This window comes from Pseudorca crassidens, chromosome 18, assembly GCF_039906515.1.
Source record: "Pseudorca crassidens isolate mPseCra1 chromosome 18, mPseCra1.hap1, whole genome shotgun sequence".
In the NCBI taxonomy this organism is placed as follows: Eukaryota; Metazoa; Chordata; class Mammalia; order Artiodactyla; family Delphinidae; genus Pseudorca; species Pseudorca crassidens.
In genome coordinates this window covers 62,825,082-62,846,599 of record NC_090313.1, presented here as the reverse complement: position 1 = coordinate 62,846,599, position 21,518 = coordinate 62,825,082, and the positions used below count along the sequence as shown (strand labels likewise).

At 43.5% G+C, this 21,518-nt stretch overlaps 2 long non-coding RNA genes across 5 annotated transcripts in view; one reads left to right on the top strand and one right to left on the bottom strand.

Annotated features, from left to right (window-relative positions):
* Positions 1-2,428: 2,428 nt before the first annotated feature.
* Positions 2,429-21,518, top strand: part of LOC137210911 (uncharacterized) — a 146,941-nt gene continuing 127,851 nt past the window's right edge. For 2 of the 3 annotated variants that reach the window (XR_010936788.1, XR_010936787.1), the window contains exon 1: positions 2,434-3,031. This is a non-coding gene — a long non-coding RNA (uncharacterized lncRNA). Of the gene's footprint in view, positions 3,032-21,518 lie in introns of all 3 variants that reach the window. The other variant, XR_010936789.1, reaches the window with a different exon arrangement.
* Positions 6,912-21,518, bottom strand: part of LOC137210912 (uncharacterized) — a 34,192-nt gene continuing 19,585 nt past the window's right edge. For both annotated transcript variants that reach the window (XR_010936791.1, XR_010936790.1), the window contains 3 exons: positions 18,853-18,940; positions 17,160-17,255; positions 6,912-15,214 (listed from right to left, as the gene is read on the bottom strand). This is a non-coding gene — a long non-coding RNA (uncharacterized lncRNA). The remainder of the gene's footprint in view (positions 15,215-17,159; positions 17,256-18,852; positions 18,941-21,518) is intronic.

The following is a 21,518-nucleotide window of genomic DNA, read 5'->3' as shown; positions in this document are numbered from 1 at the left end:
TGAGGGGTGGTTGTGGAGGTTACCTTCACCTCATAAAGATACTCATCCTTCTCTTAAGTGAAAAAGTCTGCGGCCGCTAAGGCCGCCCACACGGGCCGCGCCTCGTCCAAGTCTGCGCAGGCCGCCTTTGTCCCCACAGTGACTACCGCGAGGGCGGGCGGGCGCGGAGGTTGTCACCAAAGTTCCCTTAAGTCCTTATACCGCGTAGAACTCTGGTTTTTGCGGGGAAGCGGGCTGCTTATCCAACCTCAGTGGGGCAACAATTCCGTGGGCCTCCACTCCCCGGCGGCCTCTGCGCGCCCTCGCTGCGCTCCCGCTCGCCCGGACCTCTCCCCGGGATCATCCGCCGGGGGCCAACGCTCGTGCCCGCGCCACCATCCTTTGCCTCTGCGACCCCTCCGCACGGTCCCAATCAGTCTCGAATTTCAACTGAAGACCCAGACCAAACTTTTCCTTCGGGGCCGGTATATTCTCACACGCGGTGGCTTTTCCCAAGGGAGGAGGAGCGATGGAGCTCCCGGCAGCTCCCGGGGGCCCTGCGGGGACCACCCGCCACCCGGTTTCCACGCAGCCCCCGCGCCCACCCTTGCCTTCCGACCCCAGACCTTGGCCTCCCACCGCCGCGCTCAGGGAAGCCGCCGCGACTAATGCGCCCCGGGTGCTTTCGTTTTGCTTTCGCTCCCTTCTCTCCGCAGCTGGGAAGACTGCAAAAGAACAAAGTAGGGGTGAAAAGCGCGTGTCCTGACAAAGTGATGGGTACACCGCTGTTCGGTCCGAAGCGGGCCGGGGGGAGGGGAAGGTTCAGGCTGAGGCCTGGGTACCCCTGTCCCTTTCAGGGGCGAGAAAAACCAGGTGGCCCTGGCTTGTTTTCTTCGCGCAAAGAAACGTGATTTGTAGATATTGATGCAACAAAATTGGCGCGGAAACGAATTCGCCTTCATAGGACTGTGCCTTTCAAATACAGAAGAATAGGCAGGGTAGAAAGGCGGGAAGAGAGGAGGCCGGGGCCTTTCACTAAACTGGAAGGAAACCGAGAGAGAAGGCTCGACAGCCGGGATCCGGCTCCCACACCAGGCCCTGAGCACCATCAGGTGTGAGGGGACTAACGCCTAGTCCCATTTGCTGCCGGTCCACTCAGCTCTGCGCTTTGGAAACCCAGCAACCACTGCACAGGCTCGCTTTTCTTCATCTCGCCTCCCTCTTTATGGCGAGCAAAGCACACGTATCCTACATCGATGAACCCATGGCCTAAGGTCTCCCCCTTTATTAAAAAAAAAAAAAAAAAAAAAGCCAAACCTGGAAAGGTTTCTCAAATAGAGGCAGGCTTGCTGCTGCCCCGTGTGGCCCGTGCGAAAGCTCCCCTAGGACTGCACGCTCCCAGTGCAGGGCCAGGAAGCACGGCTCCGCGTAAGGGCCCATGCAGAGTCCCGCCCCCACCCCCGGCCTGCACTTGAGCCTGAACGCGGAGGGGTGCAACGGAAAAGTCTCTCCAAACTCTTTAGAAAAAAACGTAAGTCTTCCAGACTGTTTACCACACTGTCCAGCTGCCCGGAAAGGTCCGACGCGTTTCCTGCACTCGTCCCAGCTCAGCCCGGGCTTTCCTCCACCCGTGATCTGAAGGGCTAAATTATTTTATTCCGACTCTGTAAAGTTAAACTGCGATCTAAATAAATCACTTAGGGAAATGACCGGAAGCTGCGAAGGTAAATTACACTCAAACCAGCTACTTGCACTTGGTTTCGTTAAAATAAGGCCTTCCTCTCGTATTTACCGCCCTCCTTGTTTACATCGAGCTCAGGAACAGAGGCTTTAGGCCGGCAAGGGAGCTCAGTTTCATTTCGAGGCGTATGGCGGGGCCTATCATTTCGTCATCAGGTTTTAAAGAAAAGTTCGAATGTTGTTGTCACAGATCTAACTTCCAGTAACTCCTCAAAAACTATATTACCCCCACTGTAGCTCAGGCCTGCAAACTCCTTGGTCCGCAGATGTCCGGGAAGCAGTTAAGTGAGCTCGCGCAACGCCCCGCTGCACCTGCGGAGGAGGGAAAGCGTCTCCGCGCGTCTCGGCACTGCCGCACCGTACTTCCCGCGCTCCGCCGGCCAGCCTTAGAGCTGCCGCCAGCCACCCCGGCGTCCCTCAGTCCCCCGCCCACAACCAGTCGTGCGGGGGCCTGGGGGGGGCCTGGCATCCCAGCTTCTGGGGAAGCGGCCGCGCGAAGGACAAGTCAGGCCCCTGTCTCCCAGCGAGGCCAGAACGCGCGCACACTCCGCGCCGGGGCGGTGGCGCTCCCGAGAATGGGCGGGGTGGGGGAGGAGGGCGGAAGCACGGAAGGCTTGTGAGCACATCCAAGAGTCGCGGACCCCGGCTCTCCCCCCCCGAGTGACTAGGGTGCGGGTGCCCACGCTGTGCGCGACGCTTGGGCCACGGCCGGAGCCCACGAGCTGGGCGCACAGTTGAGCGAGGCAGCCGCCGCCGCCGCCGCCGCCGCCGCCGCCACGGAGCCTGGCGGGCGGCGCGGAGCCCCGGGGAGCTGGTTTTCCCGGGCGGGCACGTGACGGGGTTGGCAGCGCTCTGGCCCGGGCAGGGAGGAGGGGGAAGCGGCGAGCAGGAGGCCGGAGGCGGGCGGGCGGCTGGCGCGCTGTGTACTTAGGTCGTGTGCTGGGGCTTTTCTCTCCCAGGAGCCGGCGGAGGGAGGGGAGGGGGAGGGGCCACCGCTCCGCCTTCTCCTTTTCGCAATGTTGACGCAATCTATAAATAGTGGAACAAAAGGACCAACTTCCTCGGAGCTTTGCTGAAACTGCACAAAAAATCGAGCTGGGGGGTTCCCTGGTCCCTGGCGATGGGGCGGGGAGCGCGGCGCCAGGGGAGGAGGCGGGCGCGGCAGCGCGGGCCCCGCCGAGAGGGGACACCTGGCTGAGGCACAGCTGCTGCCCGCCGCGCCGCGCCGCTCCACGCGAACCCAGGGCTCCGGTCCCTGCGCGGGCTCGAGAGCTCGCCCCGACCGGGGGTCTTCCTCCTCCGCCGTTGACAGGTCAGTCCGCACCGCCCCTTTCTACACTGGGTTTTCTATTCCCTCCCCCAAGCCTCTACTTAGAAGAGAATTGAGGGGGGAAAAAATGGAACGAGGCGCAGCAGTGACAGCCACCCAATCTGGAACCCCAGCAGTGCACGGCGGGGTGACCGAGGGGGCTCGAGGAGATGGTCCGCGCCTGCCCCTCGTCGTACAGCCCGTGGCCGCGCCGCGGCCCGCGAGGAAGCCAGGAGTAGCGTGCGCCGCCCAGGCGGCAGGGAGAGTGGAGGCGGGAGCGCCGCGGAGGCGCGCGCCGCCGGGCAGGGGGTCGACGGCTGGCTCCCTGCTGCCGCTCCCGCCTGGGGGCCGACCCCCAGCGGAGACGTGCCAGGACCTGGAGGCTGCTGAGCACAACTCGCCCCCTCTGAGCTCGGACCTGGCGTCTCCACCTCGTCCTGCGGTTGCTGTGGGAGGGCTGAACGGAGAAGCGCTGTCGCCGCACGCCACCGCACACCCTGGCTCCGGTGCCCACGCACCCAGCGCGCCGTCAACTGGGGGCTAGGTGAGGACATAAGGCATGCTCTCCTCCAGGAGCCCTGACCTGAGCGCGAGCGCCCGCCGCGCCGCCGTGGCGGTTACACTGGGCGCGGGGGAGGGGGCGGAGCTGGCGCTGTTGACAGCCTTGCTGGAGCGGGGAGGGCGAAAGTTGGGGAGAAGGGGTTGGGGGAGGGAGCGCGCGCGCGCGCGCGGGATTCAGCTGCGAGTGGGGGGGCTGGGGTCACGTGACGGGCAGACGCCCCCGCTACAGGCCGACAGTAGGGGTGACGTCACTATCCCCTGACTGCAGGGGGTGGCACTTCCGCTCCCTCCCCCAGCCCTACTCCCCCAGCCCCCAAACCAGCGGCCGCAGCCATTTCGAAGTGTGGGAGTGGGCAGAGGGGAGATGGGGGTTTTCGTTATCGCCCTAGCTCCTGGCTGCTTCCCCAGCCGCCCATAGTCCCGGGCCTGGGACCAGAGCGGGTGCCGAGGCCGTCCTCTCCCGACGCGCCCCATTGTGTGAGCAGGCGGCGCAGGGCGGAGGCCTGTGCCGGCCCCCTGCGGCTCCCAGCTCCGGAGGGGGCGGAGACGGTCCCTGAGCGGTCAAGGCCAAGTCCGGCCGCGTCCCGAGAGCGCCATCGGCGCTCAAAAGGTCCGACACTCAACTCCTGGCTGGGAATAGGTGGCTTTGCCCGCGTTCTCCGGGAGCTGGGTGGGGACCCGCCTAGGGTCCAGCCTCGCGGGTGTGTGATAGGAGTCTGTCACCGCTCTGGAGGACTCGATTCCAGCAGTCGTTATAAGCTATTTGGGGAAACTCCGGGTTTTGGTGACTCAGCGCGGTAAGCGCTATTTATAAGTTTATGCGTTAGTAGCAGGGAAATACACTTCGTTGAGATCCGTCCGCCCAAGAAGGGCAAAGAGCTCTGTTTCGAGGCAACAATTAAAAGACTTAACTTTTTGAAAGAGTGAAGGGTTGACTTAAAGTCTGTGCTGTAAGACAAAGCAGGTCTCACGAGCAGACTTAGTACACGGTTTATCTCAAAAAGTTGGAACATCTTCCTGGGTAGATGGAGAATTTTAAGGACACATCATGATGTTAGACCGTCTTTTTTGGGTGGTGGTGCGTGAACCAAGGAGAAATAATTCAGATTAATGACCCAGCAGTCCTAGTAGATGGCAGAATATCAGAACTATGTTGTTTATTAATTTCAGTATTTGTTAAATACATAACACCATTTGTTGGCTGGGCATAAAATAAAGGAAAACTGGATGATGTTGAAAATTCATATAGGATATTCTCTGACAGGAAGGTGTGTGTTGTATTTATCATTAACACTCTGAGGGAACTATAAACTACACATGTACTACCCAATCTCAGCCTCCCAAGAAAGCACTACAAAAGTGTACGCTACAGCCTGGGGTTCTTCTTCTGTATAAGTGCTGCACAATTATTAGTCACTGCTTGTTTTACAGGTTTTACTTTACGTTTTATCTTCTTTTCTCCCACCCCCCACCCCAGTTTGTAAATCCAGGAGGTAGATGCTAAAAGAAAGAGCAATTGCTAGGCTGGATTCAGGGAGGCAAGAGTTCACACCTAGCTTGCTTAGCCTGCACAACTTTCTATAGGTAGCATGGCCTGAGGTGCTTCTTAAAAGAAAGAAGGCAGTTTCCTGAATGGGCAAAAGTTAGACCAGCTAAGCAGAGAGGAAAGGAAAGGATTTCCCCAAGCTGAGCAAGCAAAGCATCATGTACAAAGGCCTGTAGTGAACAACCACAGCCAAGTAAGAATGGGTGGGATGTGAAAGGGGTAAAGAGAAGGGAAAGAAAGGAGGCTGGAAGAATGGCCAGGTCACACCCATGTAGTCCATGCTGGGGAGTTTGGACTTTAGCCTGAGACCTACAAGTCTTTATCTTTTGGGGGAACACATACCGTTTTGAGAACCTACGGAAAGCAATCTGGTCTCTCTCCAGGAAAAAAAAAATGTACCTATAGACTTCTATTACAATTTTGCATACAATTTCAAGGGTTTACGCTGCTTTGTGAGTAAATGACTATTGGGCCTCCGGATTGAAACCTGCAGGAAAGGGAGAACCATGAAAGGATTTTTTTTTTTTAAGTGGAAATGCATGGTCAAGTATGAAAAGATTACAGGTCCTTGAAAAGATTACACCAGTTGGGGTCCTGGAGACTGGAAGATGGAAAATAAAATATCCTGTGATCTAAGTAAGAATCAACTAGAACCACTGCTGTGTACCTAGTGGCAGTGGGGATAGAGAGAAGAGGGGTTCAAGAAAGGTAATTTGAAAGAGTTGGTGGGATGGGAAAGTGACTGGCTGGTGGGGCCAGAACAAGGGATCCATCCCCATTCTGGTCTGGGGAGGGAGGAGACGTGGGCCTCGGGTTCAGGAGGAGGAACTCTGTTTTGCTTCCTTCATAAGGAATAAAAAGCTGTGGCTGGCTTGGTCCCTTTGTAAGACGGAAAAGGCTGTGTACCTTTTCAGTGAAAAAGAAAGCACCTTTCCAAAGATTTGAATTCAGAAGGGAGATGAGGGCAGGAGAAGATTAAATCTTGCTTTCCCCTCTTTTTTAAAACCAGGGATACCTAGTGAAGAAGAAAAGGAGAGATGGAGGGCGTCAAGCTTTCTTTTTCCGCAGCTCAACCACTAAGCCTTCAAGGAAAAGGACTTTGGCTAGAATGGGTCCCCATAATGGTGGGTTTTGTTCCTAACAGCACTTCAAAACCACACTTAATCATCCACAATTAGTACCTGGAGGTGCTAAGATCTCAGTCTGGCTAGGGAAACAAGGAAAAGTGGAGGGAAAGTGTTCCTAGTTGTTACAGCTAACCTGAGCTAGAGATTTAATGGAAGCAGGGACTCAAATACAAAACAAACCACCCCCAAAACTTAGTTGTTTAAAACACATTACTTGCTCATGAATATGCAGTATGGGTAGGGCTGTGCAGACAGCTTGTTTCCGGTCCACTGGGAGTCAGCTGGGGCAGCTCATAGGCCGAAGGCTTGCATCACCCGAAGGCGTGTTCACTTCCACACCTAGCAATCCGTACTCATGTATGGCTGGCACCTTAGCTAGGGCTTTCAGCCAGAACACCTGCACATGGCCTCTCCTTGTGGCGTGGGCTTCCTCACAACAGGGCTCTGGGCTCCAAGGGTCCCAAGACTGAGAGCCAGGTGAAACTGTATCACTTATGACCTAAGCGTAGAAGTCTGGAGCATCCTATCCACATTCTGTTCGCTAGAGGCAAATAACTAATGCCATACCAATTCTAGACAGGAGAATCAGACTCTACCTTTTAATGGGAAGAGAATTGGCAACGTGTTTGAAATCACCACACATATTAACTTCAGATAAATAGATGTATAAATATATTGTATATGAAAAATGTTTAAACATAAGAAACCAAATAAATATCCTCTTTTTGATATTAGAATGAAATATAAAAACCCAAACATTTCATCATTACAGCAAAGCAAATCGAGAGCCAATCTGATTGGGCAGTCTCATAATTATCCCCCATTTTTCTCCCTCATGACCATTCCCTCCCCTCCAGGTTAGGCCTCCTATACACAGACACTTCTCTCTCTCCTAAGCTAGGTAGGACACGCACAGTGGCTGCACCTTCAAGGAGATAATCAGGTCCTAAAAGTTCTTCCATTCCCTCCTTGAATTGTCCCTGACTTTGGACCTCACTAGATCATTGGCAAGGCCATCAATGACTTCAAAGTTAAAAAACAAAATGCTATCGAGATTATTCCTATAAGTAATTTTATAATAAACTCATGTTACATAATTAAAATAAAATGACATTTAAAGGGTTACATGTTTTTAGATGTCGGGATCTTTTTTTTTTGGCTGTGTTGGGTCTTTGTTGATGCGCGCAGGCTTTCTCTAGTTGCGGTGAGTGGGGGCTACTCTTCGTTGCGGCACGCGGGTTTCTCATCGCGGTGGCTTCTCATTGCGGAGCATGGGCTCTAGGAGCGTGGGCTTCAGTAGTTGCAGCACGTGGGCTCAGTAGTTGTGGCTCGTGGGCTCTAGAGCACAGGCTCAGTAGTTGTGGCACACAGGCTTAGTTGCTCTGCAGCACGTGGGATCTTCCCAGACCAGGGCTCGAACCTGTGTCCCCTGCATTGGCAGGCAGATTCTTAACCACTGCGCCACCAGGGATGTCCCAGATGTCAGGATCTTGACTTTACTTGGGCTTGTTGGTTCATAAAACTCAGTAATTCTAAAGTGATGGTTGAGATTTTAGGTATTTTATAAGAATTTGCATGTTTCCTTGAAGTGATATAACACTTGATTAACATACAAAATCTGAATGACTCTTCTCCCACTTGTACAACGCACATTGCATGACACATTCTTATTTAGTTGGTAAAGGAGCTCAAGAGTTCTCTGAGGAACTGAAGATACTCCCTTTCTCTGTGTAATCAAGATAAAATAATCTTATAACCTAGTATCTTTTTAAATTCTCCCAAAGCTGATATTATTATAATTTATATATCTTTGATGTTCTCATAGAAAACTTCCTTTATGACTTACAGATAGAAATAGTGCTTAGGCCGTTTTAATAATTCATACTCTCCTAAAGCCTGTGCTCTATACATTTTGGTAATTTTGCATAATTATTTATAAGTCAGAATCACACTGTGAATTCATGCTATAGAGTACTGGTTTTAAAATAAGTACATTTAGGTAATGAGCAAATGTACATTTATGAACCTTTTGTGTGTGTGTGTGTATTTCTTAATGATTTTTGAAGTAGCAAACTTTTTAAAAAATAAAATGAATTAATATCCTTGTTTTTAAAGTTCCTTATATGGCAGTGATAAAAAAAATTGACAAAGTGTTCACATTAAACTAATAGACTTTGTTATCAGGCCCCAAACTGTTCCTAATTCTCAGTGACTTCATAGCTACCATGGAGGCAGCCCAAAGGAGCTTAAGTAAACACTTTAAAATTACGTAATGCAGTTCTGAAGGAGGAACAACCCCAGCCAAACTATGCAATATAGTTTTACAGAAACTATTTTTCTGTATGCCAGAATGCTTATTAACCTATCTATAGAATGACTTCATAGCAAAGATAACGTGAAAGTTGGAAGTAGGCCAGTCTGTTTTTAGGCCTCTTGAATGAAGGCAGAGTTGTGGAAATTATTTCAAAGTAGTTATCTAGTGAATGTTTTTCTTAACCTTATAGACTAAGCATTTTGAAGCATTTTGAAAAGTGCTGTAGTAAAAATGGCACATTAAGCAATAAATTCAATATGATTTCAATAAATAAAATATGATATTGCTGGCTGATAGTAATAACGCTCTATGACTACATTAAGAATTGAATACAATCTTACTTTTTATTAAGTAAAATAATTTGGATCCTTTTTGATGTTATCTTTCTTCACCTTTCTATGTGTTCAAGATATAATGTATTTTAAAAGAAATGCTGCCAAAGCCAATAAAACAATACATTTCTTCTGTATCTTAGCAAGGCTCTGTTAAGCATCATGGAGAAGACAAAGAATTATAAGTCCTTGAAATAGTAAAGTTATTGAGTGGATCAGCAAAAATGCAACTTTATCAAACTAAATTACAGAAAGAGTCTTCCCATCAGATTGACAGAGATTGAAAATAAGTGCTAACATGAAAGGATGCTCAACATCACTAATCACTAGAGAAATGCAAATCAAAACTACAATGATGTATCACCTCACACCAGTCAGAATGGCCATCATCAAAAAATCTAGAAACAATGAATGCTGGAGAGAGTGTGGAGAAAAGGCAACCCTCTTGCACTGTTGGTGGGAATGTAAATTGATACAGCCACTATGGAGAACAGTATGGAGGTTCCTTAAAAAACTAAAAATAGAACTACCATATGACCCAGCAATCCCACTACTGGGCACATACCCTGAGAAAACCATAATTCAAAAACAGTCATGTACCACAATGTTCATTGCAGCACTATTTATAATAGCCAGGACATGGAAACAACCTAAGTGTCCATCAACAGATGAATGGATAAAGAAGATGTGGCATGTATATACAATGGAATATTAGCCATAAAAAGAACCGAAATTGAGTTATTTGTTGTGAGGTGGATGGATGTAGAGTCTGTCATAAAGAGAGAAGTAAGTCAGAAAGAGAAAAACAAATACCGTATGCTAACCCATATATATGGAATCTGAAAAATAAAAGTGGTTCTGGAGAACCTGTGGGCAGGACAGAAATAAAGACTCAGATGTAGAGAATGGACTTGAGGACATGGGGAGGGGGAAGGGTAAGCTGGGACGAAGTGAGAGAGTAACATTGACATGTATATACTACCAAATGTAAAATAGATAGCTAGTGGGAAGCAGCCACATAGAACAGGGAGATCAGCTCGGTCCTTCGTGACCACCTAGAGGGGTGGGATAGGGAGGGTGGGAGGGAGACGCAAGAGGGAGGGGACGTGGGAATATATATATAAATACAGCTGGTTCACTCTGTTATACAGCAGAAACACAACACTGTAAAGCAATTATACTCCAATAGAGATGTTAAAAAAAGAAAAAAAGAAAAGAAGTGCTAACAGGTAGTGTTGCTAAGAATGCAATGAAATTTACAAACTCATCTATTACTATATTACTTTTCTGGAGTCAAAAGTGTCCAAATCTTTGATAATAGTAGTTCCACTTCCAGGAACCAATCCTAAAAAAATTAGATATGAAGTCAAAGATTTATATATGATCATTACAGCACCTATAGAGAGGAGACAATCTGAATATTCAGTAGTAAAGGAGTGATTAAATAAACCATGGTACATCAATCTAATGGAATTTTTGCAACCACTAAAAATACTTAATGCCACAGAGAAACACTAATATTTAATTTAATGTACAGATAAATCTTTTAGGTTACAAAACTATTTCTCCTCAAGGGTTGGGAGAAAAAATATACCAAAATATATTATGTAATTATGGTGGTTTTTACCTTCTTTTTCATATTTTCTAAAATGGGCACATATTTTAACAATCAGAAAAAAAATCATTAAAAGATTTCCACCAAAATATGTAAATCAAATAACATATATTTACATTTTCATAACACTAAGATATTTAATAGAGTAATACAACATATTAGTTACTTTTTACATGCATCTTTTCATTTTGCATACTTATAACAATGTCTGCCAGTGAATGGTCTCTGTTTCTAAAATTAAATTAGATAAGGTATAAGCAAGTACAGAGTATTATGTGAAGGGTATAATTTGAGGGGTAATCTTTGGTGGAAAAAATTGATTTGAGGAGAATTTGGGATAGTCAAAATCCATCTGTAAAACCATAATGGCTGGACCTATATCATAATTTTTATAATAGTATTTTTTATTTTTAATTGTGGTAAAAAAACACATAACAAACTTTACCATCTTTTTTTTTTTTGCCGTACGTGGGCCTCTCACTGTTGTGGCCTCTCCCGTTGTGGAGCACAGGCTCCAGACGCGCAGGCTCAGCGGCCATGGCTCATGGGCCCAGCCGCTCGGCGGCATGTGGGATCTTCCCGGACCGGGGCACGAACCCGTGTCCCCCTGCATCGGCAGGCGGACTCTCAACCACTGCGCCACCAGGGAAGCCCTTTGCCATCTTAATAATTTTAAAATGTACAGTTCAGTAGTATTAAGTATATTCACACTGCTGTATATAATAGTATTTTAAGGATAGTGTTTTTATTGGTTTCATAAAAACAATACATGTTCATTTATAAATAATTCAAACAATATAGAAAGTTATAGGAAGGTTTTTAAATCTCCTCAGATCCCAGATTTTACCATCAATATTAAGTGACCATCGTGGTAGGCATATTTCTATGCACTTATACAAATAAGTTAATCTTATTTAAGATGAGAATGTGCATACTTTTTAAATTTTTAAAGTGTTAAAATTATTTGAATTTGGTAGTAGTAAGATAAGCTGAAGGAATTGCTGAACTCTAGAAAAATGTTTCTTTGCCACAAGAGATCTTATGTCCTAAAATATCCAAAGTTTAAAAAATTAAGAGTTTGGAGATTTTTTTATCTGTATGTTTCCAATTTAGAAATGCAAGTTGACTCTGCCATGAAAAAGATATATTTTTATTTATGTCATTATTTTTTAAAGTGAAGGTTTTAATGTTCCTGTTTTGTAACCTTAATTCCTTTGGTCATTTGGTCTTGATCTCTATTTTAAAATCCAGTGGTCGCAACACACCTCAGTTCTCAATTCCTACTTATTAATTTTGATTCATCACTTAGCTATCTGCTCCTCACTAAGTAGTTTTTTTTTTTTTTTAACATGGATTTGTGGATGTTATGTTTGCCTTTTTCATCAATTTCTGAATGTCACTTACTTAGATATCATAGTTTGGCGTCATGCTGGCTTTGCCTTAAGACTGCAAACATTTTTCCTTTGTTTTCTGGCTTTGAATATTGCTTAGAGGAAGTCTAAGGCCAGCATGATTTCCTCCCTCTGATAAGTTAGTTTTCGGCCTGGAGGTCTGAATTTTTTCCTTCATTCTTCATGGCTAATAGCTTAACCAGTATATGCCTTGATATGAATAGTATATGTCCATTTTTCTTTGAACATTTTATTCTGCAGATTCAGTTCTTTCATGATTTTGTGGAAATTCTCTTCTGTTACATCTTTAAGTGCTTTTTCTGATTCATTTGTTGCATTATGTACTCAGGGAGTTGAAGTAGGCTATATCATGTTGTCTTTGTCTCACTTGCATATTACCTTGTTTGCAATTACTTTGGTCCACTTTTCTTCTGCATTCACTTATTAAATTCAATTGTCAACTGGAATTTATTGAGTGCCAGCACCAGGGATAAATAAGATCACATCCCTTCCTTTATGTGAAGCTATGAAGCTTTTTACTTGAGAATAGGGGAGGGAGAAATAACATAACAAAGTCAGGTAGTGAGAATAAGAAACCCAGGTAAGGAAATGGAGGTGGGGGGGAATTGTGCATTTTAGATAATGCAGTGAGAGTAGGCCTCTCCGAGATGACATTTGAGAATAAACGTGAATGGAACGAGGCTGTGAGACAGGCAAAGACCTGGACAATCCAGATGTAGAGAAGAGCAAGTACAAAGGCCCTGCAGTGGAAAAGTGGTGTGTTCAAGACAGAATGATTAGAGCTGAATGAGTAATCAGAAACTGGTGAGAGGTGAGACTAGAAAGTTGGATAGGCCGGGTCACAAAAGGGGCTGAAGGCCTGAAAGAGGAGGCTGAATTTTGTTCCAACCGTGATGAGGAGCAAGGAGATGACATATGCTTTAGAGGAGTCACTCTGGCTGCTGCTAAGTATTTCAACAGCAATAAATTGAGTATAAAGAATTGGTCAGACAGGTGTTGTCTAACTGAAAAAGGAAAAGGGGAGCACTGAGATAATATAATAACTTCAGGAACTAACCTAGTCCTGGATAAACTTGGGAAGACCTGAAGTTACTAGAACCCCGGGGCTAGGAGGGGAGACCCAGCAGAGTTGGAACCCTGACCTGGGGCAGGGGGTGCTGCCCACTTGCTGCTAGTGGCTCTGAGAGGTGTGCTGAGGCTGGTTCTAGGGAAGTGGAAAATAGTTGAAATTTGGGGCTAACTGCTGCTGTGAGGGTGAAGGTCCATAACTGGGGCAATGCTGGCAGGTGCAGAAAGCCAACAAGGAGGAGCAAGTTCTTTTTCCCTCTTCCTGACTTTTAGTCTTTTTTTTCTAATGTCGCTTACTGACAGACTGTAGCAAGGATTCAGCTGGCAAAGTATAGAAATGTAGCTTGCAGAGTCCCAGTCCCAGCATCACAGAGTATGGAATGGTTTATTGCTAAGAGATAACAGCCTAATAACTGGCACAAAGAGGAATTAAGGATGACTTCTAGGTTTTTGTCTTGAGCAACTGGATGAAAATAATGCCACTTGTTGACATGGGGGAAACTTGGGGAGAAGTAAATTGAGAGGGAGAAGAAAACCAGTATGTTTGTTTTGAATGAGTTAACTTTGCAGTCCTTATTGGACATCTGAGTGGAGTTGGTAGATACGGGTTCGGAGCTCGACAAAGGTATTAGGGATAGAATACAAATTTCAGGAGTCCTAAGAACACAGACAATATTTAAAATCAGAAAAATTGGATAAGATGACTGAGGGGGAAATTAATATTATGGTGAAGAAAAAAAAGGGTGAGGAATATGCCTGGGAGTCCCAAACATTTGGGAAAAGGAAAATGATCTGGCAAGAAGGTAACTGATGATCTCAACAAGAGCAGTTTAGGTGGAGCTATGGAGACAATAATCCTAATTGGAATGGACTAAAGAGATGATGTATGGTGAGGAAGTGGAAACTGCCAAGTAGAGACAACCTTTTAAAAGTTTGTTATAGGGGCTTCCCTGGTGGCGCAGTGGTTGAGAGTCCGCCTGCCGATGCAGGGGACATGGGTTCGTGCCCCGGTCCGGGAAGATCCCACATGCCGCGGAGTGGCTGGGCCCATGAGCCATGGCCGCTGAGCCTGCGCGTCCGGAGCCTGTGCTCCGCAACGGGAGAGACGACAACAGTGAGAGGCCCGCGTACCGCAAAAAAAAGCTTGTTATAAAAGGGAGCAGAAAAAATGGGCTCCTACTCACCAAGTAAGTGGAAGAGGATATGAGGTCTAGGGTGATGGTGTTTTTAGAAGGAAATACTACAGTATGTTTACTGATTGGAATAATCCAGTAAAGAGAGAGAAACTGAGGATGCAGGAAATGGAGGGGGTAATCACAGGAGCACAATCCTTGACTATACAAGATGGGATCCAGGGTACAAGTAGAGGGGCTTGCCTTAGATAAGAGCAGGGAGAGTTGACCCTTTATAAAGGAAGAGTACAGATGAAGTCAGGTTGATAGGTATAATGTGGGAAAAAGGAGTTTCTCTTGTGATAGCTTCTATTTATCAATAAAATATTCGAAGTGAGGAGCAGGGAAATGTGGGAGATTTAGGAGAGAGGAGACAAGGCATAATCATCTTGATGAATTGACTAGGGAATGTGCTGGGATTTCCAGTCTTTTCTTTTGGTGAGAATTTGATTTCCAGCCATGCTTATTTCATTTCTTGCTGATCCAAACTTATTTATTTATTTTGAAATAATAGTATTATTTTGGCCTTCATTGGCTTAGGTTGCAGACTTTTCTTTTTTCTCGCTGCTTCTGGTAATTTTTTTATAAATTTATTTATTTATTTATTTTTGGCTGCCTTGGGTCTTTGTTGCTGTGCGCGGCTTTCTCTCGTTACTGCGAGCGGAGGCTACTCTTTGTTGCGGTGCGCAAGCTTCTCATTGCGGTGGCTTCTCTTGTTGCGGAGCACGGGCTCTAGGCGCACGGGCCTCAGTAGTGTGGCACTCAGGCTCAGGCTCAGCAGTTGTGGCTCGCGGGCTCCAGAGCACAGGCTCAGTAGTTCCGCAGGCTTAGTTGTTCCGCAGAGCGTGGGATCTTCCCGGACCAGGGCTGAAACCTGTGTCCCCTGCATTGGCAGGCAGATTCCTAACCACTGCGCCACCGGGGAAGTCCCTGGTAAGGTTTTTAAAGGAGTTTTTACTGTTCTTCTTTTCGCGCAAACTATTTTGTAAAGTATTTGGGCAGGAAAATTTTGTGATCAGCCTTCACTCCCCATCTTTATCTGAAAGTGTAGAATAATGTTTTTAAATAGACTGCACTTCATATTTTTTCAACTCAACCTCTATATATGACAGATAATGTCATAGTAATATTATATATTGTATTATTATAACAGCCACCATTTACTGAATGCCTAGGTGCCATGTACTATGCTGGGTACTTTACATACATGATTTCTAAAACATAACAACCTTACAAGGTAAGTATTGTTGCCAGTTATTTCCACAAGAAACCTTTTTTACTGGTGGTTTACAGATCACAGAATCTTACTTGAAGCTCATAGCTGGCCAACATAAACAAGGTAAGAATCAATTTTTCTCCCTTTTGTGTCTGTAAAAAATTAGCACTTAAGACACTGTTCTTTCTGAAATACAAAATAATAGTTTGCAAAAGTGCACCACACAAACTAAGGGAGATTTTTATGGACAACTTTTTAACATAGGACTATATCATTAATCTCTTGGTGGGAGAGTTGCTAACTGACAGATTCAAGGAACTTGGTAAATTAATTGAGTATCCCTTCTCTAACCATCTCATCATCAACGAACATACTAAGAGCCTGCTATGTCGAAATAATTAATAAATTATATTAAACCACTATAATTTTACAAGTTATAGGATATGTACCAGTGTTTGTTTTGGAAACTCCATTGTTTGGATTTAAATCAATATCAAACTTTTCTTTTGGGCAACAATATTTATACTCGTGATGATACTGAAAACACATCATTGGGACATAAACACATATCTACGCCAAGTAATAGGTTTCTTTTTCTGATTATAAAAGTAGTACATGTAAGTGAAGAAAAATTTGAAAATATGTTTAAATAAAGTAAAGAAAAAATACTTTTTAAAGAGACAGCAAGAAAAAAACAACCAATAATTCCTTTATTTAGAGGTAACTGACTATTGGTTGACATATTTCCACGCAGTTTTTTAAGCTTATGAAGTTTAAACTGTTTGCTTGAGCACACTGTCTGTTTTTCATAACAATTTATCAGAAATGTTTCCTCAAATTATTTAAAACTCTTTAAAAACATTTTCAGTGGCTGCATTAATGATCCTTGTGTGGAGTAGTGTTTCCTTAAGTGGTCATTTAAGCTATTTTCCTTACTTTCTTATAAATAATGTTGCTATGAACTTTTTATGCATAAATCTATTTTAGCATTTCAGATTATTTGCTAAATTAGGATGAATTCCTAGAAATAGACTACAAGGCCAACATTTTTAAGCTTCTTCATCTGGTAAAAATTTTGCTGTTAAAAAAATATATATCTCTTTTAATTCTCTACATATATTTATATTGAAAATAAACCTAAGGAGAAAAAGGTATGAGGCCTACCTTTTAAAATTGAGATTAATGTTTAAATTTAGGCTCAGTGTTTTTGTTTTGCTTTGTTTTTATTTTAATATCTTACCTTTAAGGAAAAATCCACTCTTCAAAATATTAGTTACTTCTTTTTATCAGGTTTGAAACTTACATTTAATTTGAGATAGAAGTTTAAATGTATACTTATTTCAGCCTAATATTTCTATTTTTCAAGGTTTACCATCTCTTTTTTCCTATTTCCAAATTTGCTCACCCAACAGTGTTGCCTCCTGACTCATCATCAGTTTAATTTCACATGCACACCACTAATGCATGGTGGTGAATTACACATTCATCTGTGGATAAAAACCTAAATAAAATTACAGATCAAGGTCATTCCCAAATTTAGCAAATTTGGCACAAGAGTTTAAGAGTACCAAAATTAATATTATAGAACAGTTCAATTGTGCTAGACTGAACTTCAGAGCATATGAAGAACAGAGCACGTTCACCCAATTCTAAAATTAATTTAGAATGGTGATGGAATCACAAAACTTGGGAAAACCTCCAGAAGAAATAGAGCCAAAGCAAATAAGATTACTGCTTTGTAGTAGTTATGATTTAATAATTCACTCACCAGTACTTACTGAACATCTTTTATGTGTCAAACACTTGCTAGAAGGGAGTTGGAGTAAGCAAAAAGATATAGGCCTGCCCTCCTGGAAGATACATTCTAGTGGAAGAGACAGACAAAAGTAAATGAACAAATAAGTAAAAGTCATAAGTTGTAATCTAGTCACTTTTATTACTTAGTGTTATTTATGTGAGACAAAGAAGTGATCTGAGTTCTCCCCCAAGAATTTTTAAAGCAGTACTGAGTAAGAAAAAAGTTAAAGATTTAGAATTATTAGGAAATAGATGATCTCCACAGATATTTTATGACTCTGATCATTACCATTCCATTACCATTGTGCCCTGTACCCACCCTCTCCAAAAGTACTCTCTCTAATCTGGTCTGACCCAACCTCAGATGAAGCATGTTACAGTAGAAGGTAAAATGTGCCAGATTTGGGGATCAAGGAAACCCAGGTTTTGGCAAGTAGCAATGGTGATATCGAGACCTTAAGTGAGACATTTAATTTTCCAGTGTCAGTTTCCTTTGCAAAACGATGAATTTTGACTAAATGATCTCTGAAATCCCTTCAAGCTTTAAAATTCACTGTCTGTGCATCTCTCCTTAAAACCTTTCTTCCATTATGCTCTTATTTATACAGGGGGTGGGGAGAAAATGGCATGAGGAAGGCTACAGACGTTGGAAAGAATAAGATTGATTCCTGTTTTTTTTGTTTTGTTTTGTTTTGTTTTTGCGGTACGCGGGCCTCTCACTGTTGTGGCCTCTCCCATTGCGGAGCACAGGCTCCGGGCACGCAGGCTCAGCGGCCATGGCTCACGGGCCCAGCCGCTCCGCGGCATGTGGGATCTTCCCGGACCGGGGCATGAACCCGCGTGCCCTGCATCGGCAGGCGGACTCTCAACCACTGCGCCACCAGGGAAGCCCAAGTATATTATTTTAATAAATGTCAAATTCTGCATTGATTTGATAGTTCACCAACTGAGTAAAGAAATCAGAGAGGTGACATAGTGCTTTATAACTACTCTAAAAACTATCCTGAGTGAGTTAAAAATCTTTTCAATTTAATAGTTTTTGTTTGGGAGAAAAGTAGAACCTCTGTTGTGCCTCTTTGTGAACTGGTGCAAGTTAAACATCTTTTTTATAGCTTCAAGTTACTTTTAAGCACCTATACAGTATCAATTTGGAATCTAAAGGAACATTCACATTAACAATTATTTCTACGAATAGCTATGGACTTTGTAGTCATAGATAGTAGAATTTTAGTGAAGGGATCTTTGGGGTCATATAATCCAGCTCTCATTTTGTAGAAAAGGAAGATGAAGCCCAGAAAAGTTTTTATGACTCACAGCAGTAAGCTTGGCGGGCAGAGGGGAAGGGCGCTGCTAACACTCTCTGTTGGCCTAATGCATGCCAGAGGGTAATCGGTTATAAGAAGAGTCTGTAGCTAACACAGTTGAACAAATCTAACAAAGAGGTCTGATGTGGTTCATAAGTATACATTTTCCCCTTAAGATTCTTGTTGGATGATCCATTCCACCTTAATTTATTACCACAAACACAAAAGGAAAGTGCCTTTACACAAATGGATGCTCCTACAAAATAAAACCCAAGAGAGAAGTTGGAGTCGGTTTGGCAGAGCTACAATGTTACACAACCCCTGGGGGGAACATTTATATATATCCATATGTATACATACCTGTAGCCTCTTAATTGTGCTTCAGGAAATGTCATTTACATACATTACAATGTAAATGTTGCCCACTGGAGTTGTACATCAGAGGACACTGCAAATATAAGTTTTGTACATTGAATTAATTACGGTAAGCTAATTGTCATTAACAGATCAACCCCAAAATGTATAATGGCTCAAGTTTGTTTCTTGCTAAAATAAACAAGTACTTCAGTACTTAGTTTTCAAGGTCTTTCTGTACCTAAGCTTTCAGTACCAAAGTTCCAAGATCTCCCTGGGGGGTCTTTTCTCTTTCAGCCCGTAGGAAGAGGAGTTTTTAGGGGCGGGGACTCAAAGTAGTACATATAACTTCCATTTTCATTCCATTGGCTGTAACTTAAGTCATATGTCCACAGCTACTTAAGTCACATGTCCACAGCTAACTGCAGGGGAGGCTGGGAATAAGCTTATCTGTATGGTCAAGAAGTGAGAACACGGATTTTGATGTCTAGCTAGCAGCCACTGCTCACTTGGGTGCTCTCTCTACACACACACACACACACACACACACACACACACACATTCTGAAGTGATCACCAAAATTAAATTAACTCATACAATTATGCTTCAAATAGAATAAATTAGTAGTGGAAGAAAGGACCTTTCATTTAAGAATTGTATTCACTTCTACCCTTTCCCTCCTTCAGCCAGAACTAATTGTTAATTAATGCATAACAACAGTCAACTGAAATCTCAAAATGAGGGGAAAGAAGCAAATGTTTGCAACAATTACCTTTATAGATATATAGATATAGATAGATATAGATTAGAAGGGCGTTGGCTTGGTTTCCCTATCCCATCAACTAGTCAAATTCAGAACTAAGACTCTTGACTGGGCTGCTTGTTTTAAAGGCACAAGGCCATCAAGTTCCCTTTTAATTACACTATTAGTAAATGATGTTTGAAAAATATTCAACTTTTTACACAACAAAGATAACAATTCCACAAACAGTAAATTTAGTGGGGGGGGGGTTTCCTTTGAGTAAGTTGCCATTTTAATCCTCAAAAGTGTTCCCAATTACTCATTTTTTAATAGAAGCACTGCATGGCTGCACTTTTGAAATCATAAACAGGAAGTGTGGTATATAAATGTCAGTAAAACTAAAACTGAATTCTGTGGTTTGATGTTTTTCTTCCCCTCATATTTTCATGTTAATGTCTGATTTTGTATGTACTTAGAATGACTACCTGAAGGCAAACAGTAATTCATTACCTGATCAGTTTTCTCTGGCAACCTAACAATTTTGGGGCATGGGGGAAATACATGGAATAACCTAAATGTTGTACATTTTCATGGAGGAAGGAATGGAAATGACCTAGAAACTGCTGTTGATTTGGCATTGTTAGAAATTGCTTTCATGTATAGGGTGCACTTTATTGTTGCCAGAAGACAGTGTAGATGGAGAAAGAGGCCAGAGAATGAATGACTCTTAATTTAACTATTTGAAAACTATTATAGAAACTATTATAGAAAACACTCTTACACTTTGTACAGTCTTATTCTGAACCTCAGTAATACCTTGAATGTGTTCCTCTGCACTAAATTCCTTTGTGAGACAACTAAGGAGTAGCTTAAGTACTGCAAAAATCCAGGATATTATCTCTGGTTCTTCTCTATGAAGAAGCTATGGTTCTTTCTATAGTTAATATTTTCTATATAACATTATTTCAGTGTCTCTGCTACATGGACTTTTCTATGGAAATTCCAAGGAAAGATTAAAATTGACCAGTCCAGACTTGTATATTACATTAAATATTTCTGGAGAAATGTTACCAACATACAAATGCTTCTGGAACTCTAAAATGTTTTTCTTTAGGAAACTGTTTCTTAATTTGTTCTTAAACTGAACACTGAAGGAATGAATTTGCTCAAAGTCACACAATATATGAGTGAAATACAAAAAAACAGAACCTATGTATCTAAACTCCCTTTCAAGGCAGATCACACTGATCCAGAGAATATGTTTCAAAAGGAGGTAGGTAGCCTGCCCATCTATTGGGGGTCTATCTTTCTGCAGCACATGAGGCATTGTTGAACAGCACATACAGTATTTAACACTTGAGGCATTATCTTTTAGTTGAAAATACAACATATATAGAAAAGATATAGGAATATGTGAAAAGTAACATAATAAGAGTATATTAATCAAGTACAAACTACAAATAATTGCTAAGGGGATGTGCAAAATGAAGTGATTTAAAACTAGATTGATATGGACAGAAGTTTAGTGGAATCGGAAAATCTCATGTGGATTTTTTGAAAGTGGCAATGGGTTTGGATTGCCAGAGAGAAAAGATAACCATTCATTCATTCATCAAATATTTACTGAGTGCTTCCTATGTGCTATGTGCTAGGCACTGTTCGAGGCACTAGAGATGCAACAATATACACAACTACTGCAGAGCAGGAATAGGCAGGTCATCTCACAGACACGATAAGAACAGAGAACACAAATATGGGAGTAGAGAGAAATGAAATACTAGGTCTTAAATACTAGGATGTTTCTAAATGGGAGAAAGATGTTTGGTATGACTTGAACTCCTTTTGTCATCACTGTCAGAACAGACTGCTTTCCCTTCTCAGTTGGTCAGCTCTCTTAGCCTCCTAGATAACTTTATAATGACCAGGATAA